Consider the following 24878-nt stretch of genomic DNA (forward strand, 5'->3'; position numbering starts at 1 on the left):
AGGGTCTCTGTGAAAGCATCCCTCTCAGTGGCCCACACCATAACCTTTTAAACACACAGCGTTTGAGGTTACTTTTTTGTTTTGGCTTCCCAGTCCAGTTCCAGTAACATTAACTATGTCGCTTTGGTTTTCATGAGTGGTGACATGCAAGTTCATTCCCACCAAAACAGCCAAATCAACATCCAGATCTGCACAGACAAACTCTTCTGTCTTCTAATCCTCTTAGGGCACGGTCACATTCACTTCCAGGAATCCCTGTAGAGCTGTGGCTTACACATAGTTCAAGGCTCTATGGACACTGGTCTGGCAGCAGCATGAGGATCATCTCCAGGCCCTTTAACCTCCAAGAACAGTCAGACAGAACTTTAAGTTCAGCGGAATATCCCACGACAACAAAACACAGTTGTTAGAGGAGCATGTCTTGCCCTGGAAGGGAGCTGCAGAAGCTGAATATATTGGGAGTTTGTGAACGTTTGTGAAAATCTTTAACAGTGACGTTCTCCAAGTAAAACCAAGGTGGTAACCAAATCCTCTCTGTTCAGACCCATCTTATAATAAGGACAACTATCCCGTGTTCCTCTGTGGTCTATTAATTCACCGGCTATCCAGGATTCTGTGTTCATGCTCATTGACAAAACCAGATTTCTGTCCTCAAGGGGAAGTTGAATTCATCATGTTTGTGTGTTTTCCATTTGGATCATGTTACAGCGAGCTGTGTGGTGAGCTGAAGGAGTTCATCTGTCACAAGCCGTTGAAAATGAATTGCATAAGCAGAGCCTGACGTTCGTCTACATTCTCCGCTCAAAGCCTGATTCTCAGAGGACCACAATGAAAACACCCGTTCCTGTTTCAAATTCTGAACTGAACGGAAGATGGCCGATCTTCAGCGGTAAAAATAGCCTTACAAGGTTAACGAGAAATGAAGTCATCGGAGAAGCCTTTCCTGCCAAACTGTTTATCAGCTGTCCTTTGGGAAAACACCGGCTCCTTTTTTTACAGGGACTTTCTCTGCCTCTCAAAGCAACTTCAAGTCACTCGCTTGTCTGTACAGGTAGGAACAGGCAAAACAACCTCATTTACAACTTCTTGCACAAAGTTGCATAATATCGTACCTGCTTGATACAAACCCACACAGAGTCTGCAACTTCAATGGGGTGCCATAGAAGCTAAAAATAGACCAGACTGTGTCAACATAGTGAGACATACAGTGACTAAACCCTTCTGCTATGATGAAATTTGTGTGGCAGTTTACTTTGGATTGCAAAAGCTGCTCCATCTTTGCCCTCTGGTATTTCAGACAAGGAAAAGGGGGCGACTAGTGTTACCTTATAAGGGCTGCTTTTCACCCCAATATCAACTGATTTTATTTCTCCAGGATACACTCAATTTGACCCGAAATGTCTTGGGGAAGTTCAACCACTTTCTGAAAAGTAATGACTCACTAAAAGATGTCTGTTCCTTTTCTGAGTGTACCATGTGAACTGTAGAGACACGGAATAAAGTGATGGCACGAGAGAAACTTTGTTGACAAGTCAAGCAGGCCAAAAGGTGAGGTGCACTTGCTACATTACGTTTTTCTTCTCATCCACAGTATTCGTATTTCAAATGTCTGCATTCACCTCAGTAATGCGTATCGAGATACATACAAAGCATCGTTTTCGTTCTCTTTAACTGTTACATAGTATTGCATCTGAGAAGAAGACTTGATTCCCACAATTCAGAAACCTGGCGCTAACCAGGTTAAACAAAAATGCACAATAAATTGGTGCTTAAACCTTCACACGCAGTAATATATAATTCAGGGTCATAAAGAACAAAAAGAGCAGTTGAGCAAAGTCAGTTTCAGAGCTCACATGCATGCTGTAAGTTGCCACTTCAAGGTATTTAGGACCACGAACAACTTGTGTATGAAGGAATCTAAAACAATCTTAACTACCGACAGGTTTCTGGATCCCAGTGTTTTCTCATCCAAAAGGTTCCCAAGCCCTCTAAATACAGTTAAATAAAACAGTATCTTGGCCAGCTCCCATCTAATCCCTGAGTCCATCACCCCGCTTGTGCACACGAATTACTGGATCCACAACTGGAGCTGAGCGTGACAGACTACTGGACTCGACATTCGCGGTTGGAAACTGCCTTAAGGATAAAAAACATTTTTGAAGTTTGATAACTCAATAGCAAGATTTAAAAGTGCCAGGAAAAGTACAGCTTGCTTGTTTCACTTCCCTGCTTGTCAGAGTGATTTATGCCAACGGACATGCTAAAAAGTCTTTGGTTGTTTAGCTGTGTATTCAACAGCTGAGAGTTCTTCACAACCGCAAACATTTCACTTTCCAAAACTCTTCTGTCTTCCTTTTAAGGTGTCAGCCACTTAACAGAGTCTAACCCCTGATTATTTGCCCATATACAGAAGAAACCACCATAATTGCCTCTAAGTATAGTTGGAACATAAATTCGACTACCTCACCAGTGAAACTCAGCAGACGCTGCAGAAGACTGCTGACTCTGCACATTTCAACACCTACATGTATGTTGACGTATGTTACATAACCTGCCACCACAACCACTCTCTCAACCAAAGACAAAGACGGGATATTAACTGTGCATGTCAGCGTAACCGTTGTTCCACAGTGCATGCCACTAGATGAGCACCCACACAGCGCAGCTCATTTCTAGTGGTATCATGAATTTCATCCACTTATAATGCTCCACATTTGAAGCTCATTTCTGATGAGACTTTTGTCCGAGTCTGCTATCTTCAGCACGCTGGGAACAATGCTGGATTCAGGCGACGATGGTGTAGGTACAGAATGTGTCCCGACTGCCTTTTGTGGGTATATTCAACTTCAAATGACGGAATTGAGGGCACCTTCCACCACAAATTTATACCATTTATACACTGATCATTTTCAAACCCTTCCTGAGCTCCCTGCACTGAGCAGACTAATCCAAGAGAAATAGGATGGTCCCCAAGGCATTAGTTGATGCTGCTTACAAGACCTTAAGGAAGACTCTAAGTTTGAGTAGCAGTTACATCCAAGTTCACAGGTTGGCAAACGACTTGAAATTGTCTTCAGCAAAACAAACATGAATACATTTTCACCACAAAGAAGCAGTCTTGCTAATAGCACTGTACAGTGCATTTTTCCAAATTGCAAGCTGTCCTGAACACGGTGCAGCAGCTTTCTCAGACCCAGAGCCATAAATCCTTCATAAATTTCCGGGATGAAATGCAAATTTCTTGAAAATGAAATTGAAATCTATTGACTGATTTTGCAGGGAGACAAACAAAGGCAGCAAATCCATAAGAGGCAATAGTCTCTGTTGACCTGGCATGACACATGTATACAATAGTAATCAGAAGATTTAAGGAACTGAAACAATCTTTTCATATTTAATGTGGGCCACATCCAACCCTTTGAGTCACCAAAAATCTTCAATCGAGTTGAAGACACAAATATATACAGTATATTTTTCAATCAAATTTGATGTCAATAAGAACAAATATAGGGGAGCACCTTTTAATAAAGGTCTCTTAACCATATTTCTTTCTGAATAAATACACCACAGCTGTTTGAATTGTCAGAAAAACAAGCTAAAAACACAAGGGAGAACAGATAAGGAATACGAGCCAAAGGGCCTTTACCCATTGTTATCTATAGTGGCATGTGAATATAATATATATGGGCACTAAAACAGCACACAGGCATAAAGCTGTTATGGGCTTTAATGCATGGTATTTATCATGCAATAACCTCCCAATAAAAAGGTCAGCAGATAGTATCCACAGACCTTAGTGTGAGACATGCTGCTGCGGCTCTTCTGGTGTCGTAACCATTTCGCCCTCTGATTTATATCCAAACATAAATATGGGCTCTCTGCTGGTGTAATGACTTGTGAGTATTAATCAGCTGTCTCTTGTCAGGTCACAGTGGGTACATTAAAATGATCTACAGCAGAGGAGCGACACACTGATGGCCGCTATCTTTTAATCAGGACAAGAAGGTTTCAGGGGATGTGGGGATGGGAGGGACGACCATTGGCCCAGAGCTGCAGAGCACTGCCAGGGCTTGCTCTGTCCTGGAGAGGTGGGACGGTGGCCCAAAACAGCCGGTGTTCACATCTCTCTCTCAGAAGTACTGGACAGCTAAAATTACAGGCTGCAGTCATCAACTTTAAAAACTTATCGACTTGAGTGAGCCAAGTGAAAACTCTTCCCTTTGGTAAGCAATTATATTTAATCCTCTCTTCACGCCAACATTCTACTGGCACTGAAGAGAAAAACAGGTTTTAGGAAAACAACGGGGTTCCACAGTGACTGTTGACCTGGACACAGAAGCATCGGCGGTCTTTTGAATCTGTCAGATGGAGCTTTGGCCCAAAGGCACGACAGTTGGACTCAGCGGGACCAGGGAGCGAGAAAAATAAATCTGGCGCTCTCCAAGAGCTTTAATACATCTGTGGGAAACGGCTCACTAGAACTAGCCAAACTTGTTCTCTGGCCTGTGTCCTTTTCAGTCCGGTGAATGTGGTAGAACTTCAGTCAGCACACCGTGAAGGGAGTCTCAATGTGAGCAGTTATCAAAACTAGTGAACAGCAAAGACGAAATTCCATTATCTAAGACAGACTGACTTGATTTCTTAAAGCAATTCAACAGACTTTTACTCAGTCGGACGAGAAGTCTTCCTTGTCGCCGCGCGGCTTAAATAAAGACAACCTGATCATTTTTGTAAAAGCCACACAAACAATTTGGGGGTTTGTTTTTGAAGGGTTTCATCCTAGGAAAATAACAATATAACAATGAACGTAACGTCAGCTCAGATCATTCAATGGACCACACCATCACTGCTCAGTTATCGTTACTTTCAAACTTGACTCCTGAACAAATCACTGTCAACACATATTTTTTAACACGCCTATATGAGGGACTAGTCTCACACAATAGCCATGCAAATGCCATCATAAATTTGGATGAGAAGCACTGCCAGCAGGTCAAAGAAACAAACCCACTGAGTCGAATGCAGCAGATGTCGGAGCAGAATAATTTCATTATAATAACTGAGGCTGCAGCTGCTCACGCTATTCAACAGTCCTTTATTTTTATGTCACGAGGGCTATTTAAATATGGATATTAATAGCAAACCATTGTATTACGTAGTCGCTTTAATGTTCCACTATATATATATATATATATATATATATATATATATATACTTTATCTGTGTGAGAACCTCAGTAATATGTAATGTTCCATTCTTTGCTTCATTGGGGACAGGTGGGATCACTGGAGCATTCTGCTACAGGGTGGTAAGGGATGAGGGTCAACATCTGCATGTCAGGCATCACTGTAGTTGCCTGAAAAATGGACTTTTGGGGAGACAGTTCCAGCGAAGTGATGAAATTCAAGAATGTGGAGTTATTTGTTGAGAGTGTGAAGCATAAACTAAATTTTTTGGTTGTTGAATAGTGACCAAACCATGAAATGGAACAAAATAACCCTGAATTTTTACATCATCAGCCACATGCTAATAACCACACCACCAATTTACTAAAGTTACATAATTGATAGACTGATCAAACTCAAATTGTAATGACTAAAATATTTTATTTAAAAAATCTGAACTAAATAGCAACCATTTAATGTGTAAAAAAAAATAATTTAGTATAATCAAGCAAAACTTGAAAAACACTTTCACTGTTCATCCTGTTGTTCATTGGAGCTAAAACATTGTGCATCCAACAAAAGTGCAAAATTATTTTGTTGTTATACGTTATATGACAACAATCTCCACATTCAATGTCAAGGGGAAATTATCTTAACATTCCTCTAACATTGATATTATTACTCAACCAGGTGTCTTTTTCTGTACCTGCTGCAGAGGGAAATAGCAACCATGAACAATAAAGAATACTCAATATGTTTAGAAATAAATATTTGTTGAGCATTTTTATGGTCGGTACATCATTGTGACTTGGTCATTTATAAGTAGCTCGAGAGCTGAAATAGTTTGGGCACCCCTGCACTAAGACTTTAAGAGACCCAAAGTTAATGCAAAACCACTGGAAAAGGGTGGATTAAGAAGATAAATAAGGCTTCAAAACCTGAGAGATTTATATCAAGTTGCCCTGTCTCGCCTGCAGAGACTTCCCCGCTCTCATTACATGACAGATAGTGAGCAACATCAGCTTTCGTTTGAAGTTAAGAGAAGAGCTTTGGGCTGATAGTTTTAACATCTGTGTGTCACCGCCGTGGAGCAGGAGAACACCAACTCAAAGCGGAGAAGAATCAGAACATTTTCTGGAGAAGCGGCTGTGTATATTGTTCAACCTAAATCTAGTTTCCCCTCTGGTGCAGTGATGCATACTCCATTCCTTCCTGATCTGTTTTCATCACCAAAGCTTAGACCAGACAGTGGAGCTGCTGTGTTTTGACATATCTCTATTGCAAATATAAGGTCTGTGCTCTTCACAGAAATGCAGCAGAGCTTGCTTATTTTCCATTCAGCAGCCCAAAGTCAGGAAGGATTTGGAAAAACCACACAATCAACTGGAAACCACACAAACGTTGATGCCGAAGAGAAAAGGGCAGAGAGACAAGATCCTGCCACTCTCACATTTCCATCTTCATCCCCTTCAACTAAGGCCTTAATCCCTGTTTAATGTCTATGGAAGTTGATGTTTCATGGAAAAGTACACCTGAATGAGGACTCCTGGCAGATCCTGGCAATAAAAAGACCGACTTTGATGTCCCGTTCAGCTTAGTAAAGTCCTATCAGTCAATGCAAAAAGCAAACAAATGGGCTGGAAAATGATCTTACTCCCCACGGAATAAGTGACTATTATAAATCAATTGACTACACAACGAATTTGTCACGCTCCTTTATCCTGGTCCTTGTACTCAGCACATCGACAGCTATCCTGCTCCTCAGCTCAGAAACAAGGCCAAACTGTCCAGTCACACCTATTAGCAGCATTCAAATGTTAAGGTAAAAACAGTGCATTAGATGCCACAAGCTATTTCTCCTCTCCTCTCTCCTCATGTTTCATTACGCAGTCATTTTCCTGTATCATCTCTTCACTGCTGTTGCCGATGGTATATTTGGTTCGCAACTTTAACCATCTTGATCAAGAAGTTGAAGCTAAAACTCAGTGGACATCCGATGGCATCAGTTCAATGAGTTGAATTCAAAAAGCAACCAGCAGTCAGCAAAGAGGGCTGCCAGCAGGCTGTTTCTCCAAAAGCCTTTGTTACATACAATAAACATGTAAAATGATCTGAACCCAGTTTTTCTTTAAATCCTGTCCATATGTGAAACAATAAAAATAATCTTCTGTCAACCAGTTATTCTCATAAGACTCTTTCTTATGATCACGAGCCTAATCCTTGACCGAATGAGGGTTTGAATGCTGCTGGCTACGACCACATTCTGAGATTATCTACCACTGTACAGGACGTAAACTCAGAAGTGTATCATCAGCTGACTTCTTGGCACAAAAAAAATGACCATGGAGATTGACATTATGAGGAGTAGCTTTTCTTCTGCATGGGATTATCTAATTAGAACGAGGCGGTTGCTGGAGCTTTCATCTAGGACATCATGTTTTTTGGCGGCGGGAGCTCGGTATTCTTGGCGAAGGACTTGCAGTCATTCAGGGCTCCAGAAACTCTGGGACTATTCAGGTTTCATTGACCTATCAAAAGAGCCACAGATTTGCTGGCAGGAGTTAAAGCCAAGTGTACCGCATCCAGTCGTCCATGAATGCAGCCGCAGCAAACCGCAGTGGTAATGGCTTTTTCACATTGTACGACTTCTCAATGACGCGAGAGCCAAGTATTTCAAAACAGAGAACTCAGCCAGTTTTCATGTTCGGATAAGGACCTAATCCACGCTGCATGTATGTATGAGTCCTCCAAACCAAGGGCCGTGGTTTACCCACTTTTAATTGGTAAAAGGTAGTTTTATGGGTAGAAGGCTAACATTCTAAACAAGTGACTCACAACAGTTGAAATTAACTCAATGTAGGCTTTTAGACTTGATGGGTGATGTCTGCAAATTACAACAGGCAGGAATATTACTTCCTTCATTTGCCACCGTCATGCTGCATGAGTTTCACAAGTGTGTTTTACAGAGTTCGTCCGGTGGGTATTTAAGTTGCTTTTCTCAGCCTATGAGGGAATAATGCTTATACAAGGTCACAAGTCACAAGAGCATGAGCAACATCTACTCTCAGGATCTGAAGTCATTTAAAATCCACCCCACGGTACGAGACAATAGCTGCGTATAATCGAGACACTTGTATTCTGTACCAATTATACAGGACCTGCAGAGCGGCCAGTGATGGATGCTGCTCGAGAGAACCTCAAGTGGTGAGTCAGGTTAATCACAGGGGTGCTCAAGAGTGTTTGCAAATAAGGGAGATGGAAGGCAGTTGCAACCCTAATGCACCTGATGGCAGTGCTCGACCAGAAAAAAAACTTAGAGGAATAATGTTTCCACACATGACCCGTTTGGGTTTTTTTCTTTTTCAGGCTTACCTGTCTTGCCTTTTCAGAAGCGTTTGACCATATTAGAATTATTTCATGGTGGGCCTGAGAGTGGCTCCACCTTACTTTCATAAATTAGCCCTTGCATTTTTAAGCAAGCCATAACTGAAGAATTATGTTTTTAACTCTGGTCTAATTCCTGAACACGGACCACCTGGAAAAAATAATTCCTTCTTTCCTTGATGGTGCATGTTATTAATTATGAAGGGGTTATTCAGTGTTTGCCATTCTCCACCATTGTTTGCTGTCTAAGAGAACAAATGTCCGCAGCGGTGAATCATCGTCCTCAAGAAAAAACTGTGGCCTCTTTTGCTAAATAATGCAGATGTGGGAAACCCAGAATGGGCTAACCAGACAAAGAAGACAATTTATTTCAGACAAAGCCACCAAATCTCATTGCTAAATTTGATTTTACGCAGAGAGCCCTCGTCTGGCATGCTCCTTTGAAAAATAATTGAATTGAGCCCGGTTCAGAAGTCGCTTAAGGTATTTGTTTAGCTTCTACATGACATTATCTCTGTAATGAGGCAGGGCTTAGAGATCTCTGGGTAGCAGGCCGGACATTCCTCCGTGGAGGCGAAATAACTTCTTGATGTGAAACTTGAAATAGTCTTGGTATCATAACTGACCCAAAATAAAGCAGCACTCAGTAATATAATTTTTCCATAGTTTTACAAGTGAACTGACATAAACCACTGTGAATGGCTCTCAAGCTGTTACTATAACAGCCCTCTAGACAACGCAACTTAGTTGTTGAGACAGAAGAAAAGCTGCATCTTTGTATGTTCTTATTCCATATTCTTGTTAAAGTTATCTCCTGTCAATGAAGCAATTTCTGAACAGCGCTCAGAAACACCCTGAATAAATAGCGTTTTTATTATCTCAGTCAGTCGGTCTCCTCCAGCCTTTCCTCGATGGCTGAAATTACGAAGTTTGATTCCTGATATACCGTTGATTGTGTTGTGTATTGGGAGGTCGAGATACCAATACCAGCACTGACGCTCGCCACTGACACCCATCCTCACACATCACTGCACCCGATACCAACCACACTGCTCCCTCGCTATATTCTGCAGATTCATCGCAGGTCTTTACAGGGCTGCCAACTCTCACGCAAATGAGGGTAGTCGCAGGTATATATGGTAGACAAGTAGGTAGTCCCCGATGTGCGGCAAGGCTTCAAATCTGGGACTGTTCCTTTTTTACATTCAATAAAAGAGCAACTGGAATATTACGGCATGGACCCGACACCAAAGCCAAGCACCCTAGAGTTCATGATCATAGTTTTGATTGTACTTTTAACACTGCTCTGCCAGCAACATATACTGCTGTTCAGAGTACAGAACCAGTGCAACCCCGGTGAGATCTTAGTAACGGCGACATACTAACACAAAATAAAAGACTGACCACAATGTAATAGCAGTGCTTTAATATGTGGGTCGTGCTGCCTCATTTTTGACAATGTATGTTGTTGGAACATATGTAGAGCGTCACGCTTGAGCTTCTAAAGCTAGTGGGAGCACCTTTTCCAAATAAACAGACGTGCCACCCACCTTCCACAGCAAGAGTGAGAGAATGGAAATGCTTGGTTTTTCATGTGTCATTTTGTTTCATGGTGTATATAATTGCCCACCCAGTTTCAACAAAATCATGTATTATCAAATTGTGGATGAATTACTCTCATGGTAATGCAGTCGATGGCTTTCGTAAGATGCAGGATAATTGAAAGATGCTTGACAGAACCATTTGGAGGTACCTATGTTTAGTGCTTCCTCACCCAAACAACAATTGCAGCAACACAAACGCATCCTTGTTTACACTGTCGGGACGGGCGAAATTCAGTTCACAGATCGTTTTGTATGCTTGTGGTAAAGTGAAGTGTCAGTGGCTAAAGAGCAATGACATGTAAATGGTAATAACAGAGCACAAAAATACAGGCTCAGACCACGTTTTTCATTTTTATTATTATTGTTTTTTAATGGTAGTTGCATTCAGTGTATTGTACTACTGCCAACATCAGGGTACATCTATATTAACCATTGAATATACCAGGCACACACCTGTAACTGCTGATCCAGGGGTCACAAACTGATCCACAAAAGGGTGCAGGGGGTGCAGGTTTTTGTTCCAAAAAGCAGCAACAATATAACACTCCTCATAGCTCCATTGGATGAATAAAGCCATTCTATCTATCTATCTATCTATCTATGTAGTTTCCTTTGGCACAACTCTACACATTCCCTCCAGAGTGTCCTCTCTCCTGCTGAGATGAGCAACAGACATTTGAGAATTGGACCCATCAGTTGCCCATCTGGTATAATGCGTCAACATGTGTGGCCACTGTCCATTTCACACAAAACAGAAGGGCTCTCTCTTAACCGTTCATGTGTGGAAGGAGGGAGGTTTAGATGGAGAGGAACAGTGCGAGTTAATATGACACGACAAGCAGCAAGCCCTCAAATCTGCATTCAATAAGTGAGCAGCCATTATCCGTGTCCTCCAAACATCAGTTTTATTTCACTGTCAGAGAGAGTGTTATCTGACTTCAGCAGACACGTATCAAAGCACCAGACAGAAAAGATGCAGCCAGGAAATTGAAAGCAACCACGCTTCGATGGGACACTGTCGGGCTTCCGCTTCGTGACATATCCTGGGGCCGCCGAAAATAAAAGCCGAGACTGGCATTTAACCATGTTCAGAGAAGAGCTCAAGGCAAATATAGCATCTGTATACGCACAGGGATGAGAGAATTATTAGATGAACAATAAAAATCTCAAGTCTTGGGTGTTGTTTACACTAAGACGAAACGGCTCCCTCCACCGTTTTGTGTCGGTTGCAGTGTTGATTTCCACAGTGTCTCTGCCGTTTTCATGTGAATCCGACGACTTTTGAAAACAGGGTCCAGAGTGGGAACTTTCGAGGATGATGTCGGATTCGTCGCAGAGTAAATGCTCCATGAAAAAAGCCGCCGGCACCGCACCTTACGCATGACAACAATGGTACTGATCCTCCTGTGGCTGTGTTGCACTCACTCTACTTAAGAAATAAGCAATAAAACTATACTGCTGTACTGTAAAACAGAGCGATGATACTTCACCTCGACTAGAAAAGTACTTTTTTTTTTTTTTTATAAACACTCTACAACCCAACACTGCAAGGTAAAGAAGGCCTGTATGAAAAGTCGAGGTGCTGGCACCTGCACAGCTTACTACTACGTTATCCACTGGAGATGGTCTATGACCACGAACTTGAATCCACACAGTCATCGGCCCCACCTCTATGGCGTAGCTGCTTCATGAGGACAGTGGGTGTTGATATTCTGACATATCTTAGCAATTTAACATGCTGTCCTCTAGAAAGAAATACCTTGACATTGCGACAAGCGGCTTTTATTATTATTATTTTATTATTATTATTTTATTGGCAGCTGAATTGTTGATCAGCCTTTGTTTGTGGGTTATTTTATTTTATTTTATTTTACATATTTCTATGTATTTTATTTTATTTTATTGACAGCACTTTATTCCTAAATACTTTCCTAGTTGGTGGGATCCCCACTGACCATGGCAATATATTTGATTCTGATTGTTGTCTTTGAAATTATGGCCACGAAGTCAGTCCAAGGTGCTATCCCACTGTGTCTTGTGTCTCCAGCACCTTCATGAAGCAGCTGGTAGTCGTGGGTAATGATGTGGACCCACAGTTCATTCAGCAGTGTTTGAACTTTCAGAAACCAAATAAATGGTGCTCTTTTAAATGTGTCGACGTGTCGGGCTCACCACGGGGTCAGGTTCTAATGATCTGTGGCATCAAGGTGAATGAAGTCTAGCAGTGCATTTCAATGGTTGTTATTTTAGTTCACATAGCAGAGTATTTAAAACACAAAGGATAACTATAGGCTGAACTATGCAGAAATAGTCTAGATGAAAGTGCCACTTCTCAACACTGACTTGCACGGACTTTTCATCTTTCTACTATCTGAATTAAAAAAGGTGGCCTGTGGGAACTTAGAACTCAAAGGCTTCAAAAGTGACACATGGCAGAGTTTGACAGATATATGACCATCCATTCCGTTTGAACAGACAGGTTAAAATTATTTTACAGTAACAAGTAAAACTGTACATTTTTGGAGTATTTAATCGATTGATTGCAAACAGGTTGCGATCAAGGCGAAATTGAAAAAATGTCCTATCCTAACTTTCATTTTGAGTTCCAGGAACCTGCAGCATATTATTTACACAAGCCATTCACTAAATAAACAGCAATTTTCTCAGCCAGCTGCTGCACTCTTCAGGATATTAATGAATAACTACTTCAGACCACAAATTGAGGTCCATCTTTTCCTGGCATCACCAAGAAGCTGATTTTTCAAACCATATTATGTACACCCCAAAGTAAAGAGTGAATTGGCAGTGGAAGAACACATTTGCTCCAGACATCAATTTGAGCACACAAGTGATAGCAAGTCATGCTTTTAAAAGAAGATTAAAAGTGTACAAAAACTTGGGTTGGGATCTTATTGGAGTTACCAGAACATTGAGTTCATATGTTTCTCATGTAGATTAACATCAAAATTGCCCCCATGGTAAAGTACCCCGAACCTGATTTTAATGAGAAGTTGCTGACCCTGGGGTAAAGTAATCACGGTTGGGTAGCTTTGTTGAATACAGCTTGTTTTTCTAAGTCTTCAAGTTCAACTGAGGTTCCACAATGTGACACGAAATTCCCGTCATAGCAAACAGAGGAAATGACAGAATGGGGAAATCTCTGAAGCTGTACTCATGAGTCATTACTTTTGTTTCTCTTTCATTCTAGAATACAGTTGTAAAGAAAAAGATAAAAAGCAGGTTCTTCTTTGTTCTAGGCAAGAAACAACAACAGTGGCTCAGTAGCATTCCTCACCACTCCTCGCCCGGACAGTGAAATATCCCTTCTCTATTTCCCTTCAGCACTCCCTCTAGGCTCGATTCAATGCATGGCTGCATCCCAGTATTTACATGTAAATAAGAGAAAGAATGTGGATAGTTATCACAGCTCGCCATGCTCTGCACGGTTGCTGTTATTTACTGGTCATTCCTGCCTGTTCACAGACAAGTGACAGATTAGCAAAGCCCTGTGCTTCACCAAGAGACATTTGATCCCCTCTTCACCTGGATAAAGGAGGACGGGAGGATTTGGGTGGCGAATTATACTCGGTTCAGGGGTTCAGAGTCAAGGTTACTTCAGGACGTAATTATGTTTTCACTCCAAATTTCCATTCATTTCTATTCAATTCCATTCATAACATTTTGATCCCTGTCTTAAGTCCCATATTTGAAACCCATTTTCTTCTGTTTATTTTTACTGTATCATTTTAAAGTTTAACTAAAAGGGTATGTTCATTTTGACACTGGGATCATGGGGCTCAAATGGAAACATGCAAGCAAATAACTTAAAATTCTCAAATCATTAAGTCACACCTCAAATACAAATGAGAAAAGGTGCCACCTGCTGGATGATTCTGTACACTTCGAGGTGAGCCGAGACCCGGAAGGGATCACATCTTTTGAAGCTAAACCCACCTTGGAGTTTTTAATCATTCTGAAGAAAATAGTTTGAAAGGGCCTGATCTCCAACTAGAAATGCCCAGCTCGTGCTTGACCTAGTTTAATCTGTGTTCATCCCGGCGCAGTCTTTGTTGAACTGCAGCCTGTAGAGAGGATCAGTCCAGAAATGTGTAATAAACTCAGTGATCTTCCAGAAGCAGCCTGAAGGTCTAAGGTGAGACAGCAGATTCCAACTCATTGTTCTCAGCTCCTCTTTTTTCTTGTTCATGAGAACGCTTACTCTGTGCATGAGGCTCTGGGAAAATTATATACCAGGACAAATGAAGTGCCTCTGCGAGGCACAGTCTTCTGACAACCCTGTGCCCTACTGCGGCTTATCTTTGAAAAAAGAGCGGAGAGGATTTGGTGTGTATGTGGCGGAGAAGAGAGTGAAAGCAAGAGATTGAGATGTGGAATTAGTTGAGTTTTCGATAATGGATATCCTTGGAAGAAGCCCAAGTGCTCATCAGACGCGAGGGTTGGAGGGATGAATGTGGGGCAGAAGAGAAAGGAATGAAGACAAAGAGTACAAAGCGAAAGAATGTGCATTCAGGCATGTCCAAAGGTCAAACACAGGCATATAAAACCTATCAGAAAAAAACATCTTACTAATTTCCTTTTCATAAATACTCCACTTATCGTTTGAGAGGTCTGTCTGCACAACGGTGATGTTGAGATCTCAGACTTTTTCTTAAGCGCATGTTTTTTCAAGCATCTTATCTATTCTGTGAAGCGTGTCTTAAGGACTGAGTGACTGAGCTTTGCATGCTAATGAGGAAGTCTGCTGGGAAATACATTCACATTAATAGAAACCTTTTAGAAAAGCCGCTCACATGGGGTCAGGAAACAATTGAATGTTTTCGTTCAGCAAAGACAAAAATTTAAATCACAGTGGGATTAGCGCAGCAAATTCAAATCTATTTTTAAACTCACTAGTTCCTTTAGGCACTCGAGGCAAATGGGGGTAATCGTGCCTGTATAGAACCACAATGTTTAGAGATTATTTACAGATGTTGGTTTGCCGTGCATTCCAGTGAGACAGTTGCATAACGGTACATGCACCCCTCAGTTATGTAACTGATCTCCAGAGCGAATCGATCACCATCATAAGCCTCCGGCTCATTTGCGGTACATGGCTGTTGGATGATAAGGTGTGTTTGAGTGGGCAGGTACAACCATCAGAAGGGCACATCTTTTCAATAATCATAAAAGTCCAGCTAGTCTAAGAGATTGAGAAGGTAAGAGATACATGTGTTTGTAGCTGATGACACAAACATTTCACTTCATAATCATCAGCATTCAAATTTTCACTGATGATGAAGTAAAATCCCCTCTGCAACTGTCGTACTAAAAGCTTCTCACCGGCTCAGTCTCTCAAATAAACCAGTACCAACTAGCCGCAGCTACAATGGAACAGGACTCTCAGCAACACAGCAACGCCCCCAATTCTTCCTATTCCGGCATAATCTCTTTTCGAATAACCACTTTACTTAGCCAGTCAACATAAAGGAAGGAGAAATGGCGACCCATTTGCAAAACAACACCAGATTAGACTGCTACGGAAACCCACTTGAGAGTTGTTGTGTGGACACTGAAACGCCAAGGCTGCAGCTGGACCCATCTCAAATAAACAGCACTGAAGAACCACAGCTCACACAGACATCCATTACCAAACATGCCGAACGTTCATGTAAAATCCATATAAAGAGGTCCAATATTTATCCAAACCTCCAAAGTAATAGACATTTCACAGTTCTACAATATTTGTGAGCAACATGAAAGGACTTTGGAACTCACTTGTCATGCATGGAGAGGTATACTGCGCATCAGCTTATTCAATTCAACAGTAAATGATCAAAACTGAGGACCAACCTCACAAACTCGGGATGCAACAAAACCTTGCAATTACAGCATCGGAAATGGTTGAAGTATGTTTTGCATTCCTGCGAGAGTGAGGCAGGAACCTCGTGCACAGAGGCCATTGTTTTTGTCGGCTGGCAGAGTCTAAACCAGACCATGAGTCATGCTAAGCACAGTCTGAACTTCCCACCAGCAGGGTGAGCCGGGAAAGGCATCTCTCAACCATACTTCTAATCAGCAGGGCTTTGAATCTGAGTCTTTATATGAGCACAAGTTGTGACAAGTTTGGGACAGAAAAACGGGTTGAGAGGTACTATAGTATGCAAAACTGACTTCTTCAGGCATTGGAGTGGTTATTTTGAGCTTTATTCCCCGTGGCAGTCATGAGGAAGTGTAGAGAAAAGATCACCTTATCAGACTAGATTAACATGAAAGAACTGCAGTGAAGGAATGATGGAATTCATTTTATTACTGTTCTCAACTCTTCTATGCTCTCAAGCTGGGCTCATGGTATTGGGGAGAGAGAAAAGACAAATTTATACTGCACATAATTTAAGATTAACGCCACACTACCTACTACAGAACTCAACTCCACCCATATTTAAATGGAGGAAGCCAACTAGTGACCAAATGGTACATCAGAGGACAAGGTTGTTCCATCTAAAATTCAGGAGCCACATGTAAACTGTTAGTGTCTAACCTACCAATCCATCTACCTTAACAAAAAAAAGAAGCTAACACGGCATGTGTGAAGGGGAAAAGATGTCTCCAATCCTCCAGATAATGGGGGACTGACTAAATGTTTGCATTTCATTTTGTGACCTTTAAGGCAGACATGAAAGATGGACAGAGCTTGTGAGACTGACTCATTTATCCTCCCATGGAAAAAGCCACTTTTCACAAAGAGGGGGAGGGAGAGAGATAAGGGGGAACCCCGGCCACACAGAGAAGATTCAGTCAATCCCTAAGGACTTTTGGCCTTCAATTGCTTGACAAACACAAAAGAACCAGGAATTATGTTGTGTGTGTGTAGAGAAAGAAACCTGGAATTACAACAACCGAGGCAGAGAATAATCTGTTGGCATGGGAAACTACTGTTTTGTAATAGAACAGTTTAAAAGTGTGATATCCAATTAATCTTTCAGGCATCAGCACACTGTTAGGAACAAAGGAATTGCCTCAGTGTCACTCATCAATACATGGCTGAATCACTGCTAGGTTACCCTTTCGGTCTGTAAAAATGTCAACGCTCCAGTAAAAGAAAAAATGTAAGTTTTAGTTATCTATTAATGACTTATAAGCCACCCAAGCCAGGTTGGATGACTAACACACAGACTCACACATACACGCTAACACAAGAGGACAATTTAGACATTTAACCCCAGCATGTTTTAGGACAAAGGAAGGAAGTCGGACTGCCCCGAGGAAACTCACACATGCACAGGGGGAACATAGAACTCTCCACTCACAGGAGCCTCAAGGAATCACAATAAAATACATGCGCTGCCAGAGCCAAAGCTAAAGATAGCTGACTCATGCTTTTTTATTTGTGAGAATGTAACTACCTGGTAAACAGACGATGACACATACCTGAATACCTCACATAGCTACATTTCAGGACAGGAAATATATTTAGAGCTCCTTTGTATGGAGATGATACAAAAACAAAGGCTGGTACAGAGCATCAGCACATGCAAATATTTGCTGACATCATTCGAGAATTGTAATCCACATTTTGACTGGATGGCTCCATCCTTAGCTACGCCCATCTGCTGTACTGTGTTCATTCCTCACAACCAGCCAGACTGGACTGCAAATTTTCTTTACACACTTGTGCTCTGCTTACAAGCCTCAACCTTTTATAGATATACCCCAAATTTTCATCGCTACCACCACAAAACCATATATATATATAAAACCATATATATATGGTTTTGTGGTGGTAGCGATGAAAATTTGGGACTTAAGACTTAACTCAAAATTACAAAACAATCTCAACAATTCCATCCAAAACATTTTTCAAGAGTTATTATTATCACATTTCATCCTTAGCTTAGCAGGTCTTTACTGTGACTGGGTCACTCCACACTGAGTCATACCAAGTGCAGACAGACAGAGAGACGGACAAAACAAGTTCTAGTTTATTGGGGGTTTTTATGACTGAGAAATGGAAAACAAATTAAATTTGAATGTGGTTGCCGCATTAGAAACCCCATGCCCTACTAAAGCAGGAATTAGTGCACAAAAGTACGTCTATACAAACAATCCTATTCTGCCAAATACGTGTAAAACATTTACAACACCAAAATGCCATTTATAATGGATACAAATGGCTGACAACAGTCCAAGACCTTTGCTGTATTTTGACTGTTTAATTTCCAGTGTAGCGTGCTTTAATGCAGCCAGCTGACAAAGCACAACAGGGACAACAATGGCCCAGTTTGCTAAGCAAGTGTAGACTAAGTGGGTGTGCCTGACTACCGCAAGATTGACAGCTTAATGTTGGCAATTGTTTGTCGACATGTTGCCATGTCACAGAGTTTGTTGTACAGGTTCATTGGTTAGTGTTTCAGCAGGTCATCACTCTTTCATGGTGTCAAAAGTGACGGTGGCTTTGATTTACTGATAGCAACAGCAATAAAGTAGAAACACTGAAAACAATATGCTGCATTACTCAAGAAAGTGCAGAGGCAAAGTCATCGTTTATAGCATAATGACTGACAGTTTTGAATATTATCGACCTTATATCTATCGGGCACGATAATGCGATTGTACCACTGAATGACAATCGGCATCATTTAAATCCTTGAATAAATAAGATGCGTCTGTGTTGCACTTGTTAAGTGAATAATCTCATTATGACAGGTGAATGCTCTCAAAAACCTGATGCATCCATATAAAATTAACCACAATGAATCATAAATGAAGTATTCATCAGCAAGACCTACCTGTGTTAATGATCACTTAGGTTGTTTGCAACCACTAAACATGGGGAGCATCGTCGTGAACCAATCGAATATTGATAGAAAAATAACTTTTAGAACAGTTAAAACTGCTGACCGCCACATTTACTTTTGTGATGTCATATTGCAAGACACAAGCCAAACCAATGTACCATAAATGCAAATCAGTGTCAAACTTGTGGTCCTTTTCCTTACTTGAAGACATGGTTGGCTAGAAATTAAATCATGAACACATCAGCCTTTGACACATAAACCAGTGATAAGTGCATTAAACTAGCCTAAAAAAAATCATTGTCTCTTAATCATTACTGTAAAAAGCATTGCCACTATGACGGTTCAATAAATATTATAATCCGTACACAACGTATGCTGTTGTCAGAATGTAGCAACAAGACAACCAGTGTGGCTAAGTTTCACTCCCGCACCAAATGAAAAGTAAAATACATGTAATTGCAGTGCACACGCTTTTGAATTGCATAACTTGTGTTGTCATGAAGGCGTAATTAGAGAAATGCGAAAATAAATAACAAATGGCATGCTCTTCGTCTGTTGGCATCGACACAAACCAAGCGGTAATTATAATAATGTACCGTGAAAGAGAATGTACCATGAATGTACCATTAAAGAGACTTGCAAGAGACAGCAATTGTTGTGATTAAGGAAAGGAAAATGAGTACAACACAGGCATCGAGGTCTGAGACTACACAGGTAAATGCAAAAGCAATCCACCTTCAAAGCAGAAACTAAATAACTAGAAAGCCCCTGTCTCTGCTGAGGCAGGTTGCACACCGCTTTGTCAGGAGGAATGACTTACAGATCAAGGCTTTGTGGGACTGGCAGTGTTGGGCGGGCCACATATTTATTCAATTTCACTGGTTCAGAAGTTTGTCTGAGCAGCTTCTAGCTGCGTTTTCAATACAAAGTCCTCCGCAACTCCATCTCTGTCATCCATCTTCTCCTGCTTCCCTTAGGGTAGCAGTTTAATAAACAGTGGAGAACACACTATTGTCAAAGGCTTTTGAAAAGTGGACACCTTAAAAGCGCTACTGTGTTCCATAGCTACCACAAGTCCATTGACTTCAGAAGACTTCAGTATCACACACTGAATCCCAGAGACACATTGTGGTTTATGTAGAGCATTTAAAACCTGCTCGTCTGATAAGATTTTTATCGCTGCTTACATCATACTGGGAACCTGTTGCCGCAGACAAGCTTGTTCTTTTTATTATAGTTCATCACGCAATGACAGGGCAGTAAGAGCAAGGCAGGGAGTCATGTCAAACATTAACTCTCAGCTCAAACAAAAGCAAAAGAAGCAGTTAATTCCACATAAAAAGATTGGCTCTTTAAAACAGCAAATATTTACCATGGAGGTCTAGGGCAACCTTGAACTTAAAACGCCGACACGGAAACATTTTCAGCCCGCTCAACCAAAGCTAGGTAAGGACTGCTGAGGATTGTAATCCATTGGGATGCTCGACCAAAGCTGGGACTTCTTGTGGAGTAATTATTGCAGGAGCATAGATAGCAGCGGACAATGGGGATGTAAGACAATTGACTCATGTCTGAATTCCTTAAACAATGCCAGACATTAATAGGCATATTGCAGGCTCATTGGGTGGTCACAGGAGACGGAGTCATTTAGATGTGAACCTGTCTACAAGTTCATCCACCGAGGCAGAGCACAGGAATATTGGATTAGAGCAGAGTTCGCCTTCAGGACCAACGGTACCAATCCTATCTTGGACCCTGTTGACTTGTTGAACCCCGTGAGGAAGCTCGACTAAATGAGCACCGTAGGAGCCCTGCATAACAACATCATGCTGATCAAAAACAGATGCATGTGAGGAAAAGCAAACCTTGTCGGAACACGGGAATTAATTTCTGTTACCATGCTGTACAGAGATAGCCAGTAACTCTGGTTCAACCAGCTCACTTAAACAAACTGACTGACAGCTTACAACAACTTGTAATCACACAGCAAGATAACAAGAAAGGAATATCTAACTAACAACAAAAAGGTAAGGGGGGAAAAACAGCACATACTTCCTACTACAATTGTGAGACTTCATGCAACCGTGAACGCCTGGATGACCCTGGTTCTGAAGGAACAAAAAACATAAAATGTACAGTACTGAGCGCACAAAAACTACAGTCTATTGTCAAAAACTTTAGTTTCATTCCACAGTCCAACAGAGGGCATTTGCCTTACTCAATTAAATAATTCCCCATGGCAGATGACCTAAATTAACGGGACGCATGCATCGGATATTCAGACAAATAGTCTGGCAACCCAATCCACCATTCACAGATGCACCGCAGTAGAAATCCGGAAACAAACTTCAGTAGCGACAGCACCGTCTTCAGTTCCATGGCACATTTTTCTATTTGAAAAACGCATTCTATTACATCGCGTTGTTGACTTTAAGGGAAATAATCGTTCAGGCCTGCTCTGCATGTTGTTTGATTGCATCATTGCACCACTGCTTGAGACCCACACCACCTCCGTAGCCGAATGTCCACTGATTTTAGCTACTCGGATGAATTATGTGGTGGGAATCGAAAATGTATACACCTTCCTGCAATAATTCTAATCTATATACAATGAAAGTTCATCCTAGGCTTGAAAACTCACCAGATCTTGTTGTCTATTACAAAGAGCAAAGATTGTAGTACCATGGCTGATGGCTTGCTAACTAGGCCGTAACACAACTCCAAACACAAAAATATCCAAGTGTGTATTCATTAATCCATGAAGCGCACATAAAACATCATGATATTGAAGTCAGTTCCTGTGACAGCACCTTAGTTTTCAATGGAACACTGCAGATCCAGCGCCTTAACTGTACGTTGTCCAATGATGGGGAGAAAAGCAATTATGCCATTTCACACAGGCCACTATATTTGAATGAGTATCTCAGTGAAACGTCGGGGACAGTGTTAAGTGGCATGTACAAATACACCTCTTGAATGAAGACAAACAGTCCCAATCCTAAGTGCCTGGTCAGGCTTGTAGCCTGACTGAATGTGTGGGTAACAAACTCCCTGCAGTCATAGGAATGTGCAAAACCAAAAACATGATCAAAGATCGAGAGGTGATCTCGACTGAACAGACACATCCTATCATGAAGACTGCTCATCTTGAACTTTCAGGTCACAGCAATGGCTGGTACTGAGGGTGAGATGGGGACACGACCAGTCACGGTGACACAGTTTTGTGTCTGCAGAGTGAACAGGCAGAGTCGGTGTGATTAAAGATTAACAACGGTTATACGCTTCACTCAGCTCAGCCATGTCGACTGAACTCATGCAAATTCCACAAAATCAATCATTTCTCCACCATTCAGGAATTTTTTATGATGACAAGCAGGCAACCAAAACCGTTGGTGTTGCTCCCAACTGTTGCTAAGACTGGCCTCGGTTGATAACAAAGTCGGTGATCAACATTGTTCTTGCAGCTCAGTATTACAGAGAGGGAGAGCCTTTTGGCCTGAATGGCGTCATGTAACCTCGTGCTTTTAACGTCAGAGCACATTTTGAATGAATCTGCACCCTCATGAATGCAGCGCGGGGGGCAGAGTATCTCTGGTAAACAGTTCTGTTCACTGAGTTTCATAATAACTCAGGAGCAGTGACACAGAGAACAAGGACTTCTCTTTCATGACTGGAAAAAGAACAAGTTTATTGTCTTCTGTCCTCCAATGATCTAAACTGTTTTCACAACTAATTTTTGACATTCATGAGGACACATTGTCCATCCATCTTCCACTGTTTATGTGAGGTCAGGTCACAGGGTAGCAGCCACAGCAAATAGGCTCTCTCTCTCCCCCAGAAACATACTGCTAAATCTTATGGGGGAATACAGAGGTGTAGAGAAGCAGAACACTTACATTCTTTTAAACCTTGAACCTAAAACGCCATCACTAAAATGTTTTGAGCCTGCTTAACCAATGAAGGAAATAGCTAGCTAAGGGTTCAAATGTATTGCGGCACAAGAGTTGCCCTCCCGAAATCTTTCCTTACTTGAAATCTTTTTTTTTCTGCCTGTCAAAAACAACTTCTGCACAATTCTAACTATTATATTCACGTCATGCCTCACAATGTCTAACATATTTTACAAAAATTGAATTAAATAACAACCTGTAACTTAAGACTATTATTATTTTTCAATTATTCTTCTTCCTTTAACAAGTCCGTAAAGCACCGCCAACAACATTCAGTTTGTCCTTTATTTATTTATTTTTTGTGGCATAACAATAATGTGAGACTTCAAAACTCAGACTTACTTATGACAGTAACACACAACATAAATGACACACAAAAAAGGGCAGACAGTTGCTAGTGAACACTGTCTGGGACAACAGGGTAAGGTGGAAATAAGGGGTAGAAATCAAGAACTGTTCTTCACGGCTTCTTTTAAATCTCAGTTAAATGTAAGACCAATGACGGAGCAAAGTTATATACAGTAAGGCAAAGAAATGTGAGTCATGCAAATGTCAAATGTAATTGCAGTGTATTGAGGAGAATGAAATAAACTTAAATTCACTCATGCATGAAGTAACGTGTTGTTAGGCATAAAAAAAGTGGTGCAGTTTGAATCTGGACTTTTCTGAGGAGCGAAACTGTGTTGGTGGTCATCGCCCAATATCTATTGTAAATGGGCTCAGAAATAAACAACTCAGCAAGCGAGGAATGAGAAAATGACATTGTGAGCTAATAGAGCTAAAGAGAAGGAAACAGGGTTTGTGTCTGGGAGCAACACAACATGACATGATTTGAATTGTTTCAAGATAATTAATGTCTCTCTTAAAACGACACAAAAGCCACGGCCACAATTGCTCTGTGTTTAACAGGGTGCGGAGAGACCACTCGGTGACCACATCGATGGAGTCATGCTGCCAACAATTTTCTGGTGTTCAAGACTTCCTCCCTATTATTGGTGCTTTTCCCAAATTAACACTTGCACTCTGCTGAAAACGTTTCTAAAGCGACAGCACCCAATAACAGCTGAAAAATGTGGCTCTGACTGAAACGTGTGTTTCATTAGCAGCGCTATTGTTCAGTCAACAAGCGGCGAGAAGGAAACAAAGCACAGCGAGCTTGCAACAGGCTTGATTAAATCGCTTTGGTATTTACTGTGATGATCTGTTCTGGTACAGAGAGGGTTTTTACCAGCAAGTGCAGCAAGCAAATTAAAACACGCACATTCTTTGCACATCTGTGAAGTACGGTAAGAGAGCCTCATCATATCTTACAACCCCTGGGAGTTTCTAAACTCTGGGTTTTTGGCTTAAGTTACTGGAGAGATGGAACATCGATTGTCTCCACCCTTCAATGCTGGATCTTTTTTGAGTTGGCTTAGGGTGTACTCTTTATCTACCACACAACAAACAGCACGGCCATTATAAATAAGTATAAACAAGAGTCTCAAAGTCTTGAAAAGAAAAACAATAGCTACCCTTTTAGCAGCTTGTCTTTCTGAGTCCCCATCAGGGCTTGCCACAGACGTGGGTCTCCTCCACCGTAACCTATCTGGTGCTGCCTGCTCAGTACAGCCAATCCACACCATGTTAAATTGAAACAAACCACACCAAAACTCTTCACTCCATGTTTTATTTATTTGCCTTAAAGCTTTCACTTCACTTCCATCATGACTCCTGTTCATAGTGAAGTCTCGGATGATGTAATATTTCCTTTTCAACCATTTCCTCATCATGCTGATCAATGTTGACATTCCATAGAGGAGTTACTGTCATTATACATTTAACTTCACAAGTGAAGAATTCCACAACTAAACCAATGTGTGAGTCGGCAAGTACGCAGTAATAGTCTTATGGTCTATCCACTATAATGGAAGTCGATGGGCGGCATTCCTTATCTCTGCCAGCAAAAAAAGTCACATGTCAGCATTGTCTCTTATATTA

The 24878-nt window shown here is 41.3% G+C and overlaps 1 protein-coding gene across 2 annotated transcripts in view; it reads right to left on the bottom strand.

The window, feature by feature from the left end:
- The window catches only part of pawr (PRKC, apoptosis, WT1, regulator), a 45614-nt gene that overhangs the window by 14880 nt on the left and 5856 nt on the right, over positions 1-24878 (bottom strand). The gene's annotated exons all lie outside the window — the stretch shown is intronic.

The sequence above is a fragment of the Synchiropus splendidus genome, chromosome 4 (assembly GCF_027744825.2).
Source record: "Synchiropus splendidus isolate RoL2022-P1 chromosome 4, RoL_Sspl_1.0, whole genome shotgun sequence".
NCBI classification, from domain to species: Eukaryota; Metazoa; Chordata; class Actinopteri; order Syngnathiformes; family Callionymidae; genus Synchiropus; species Synchiropus splendidus.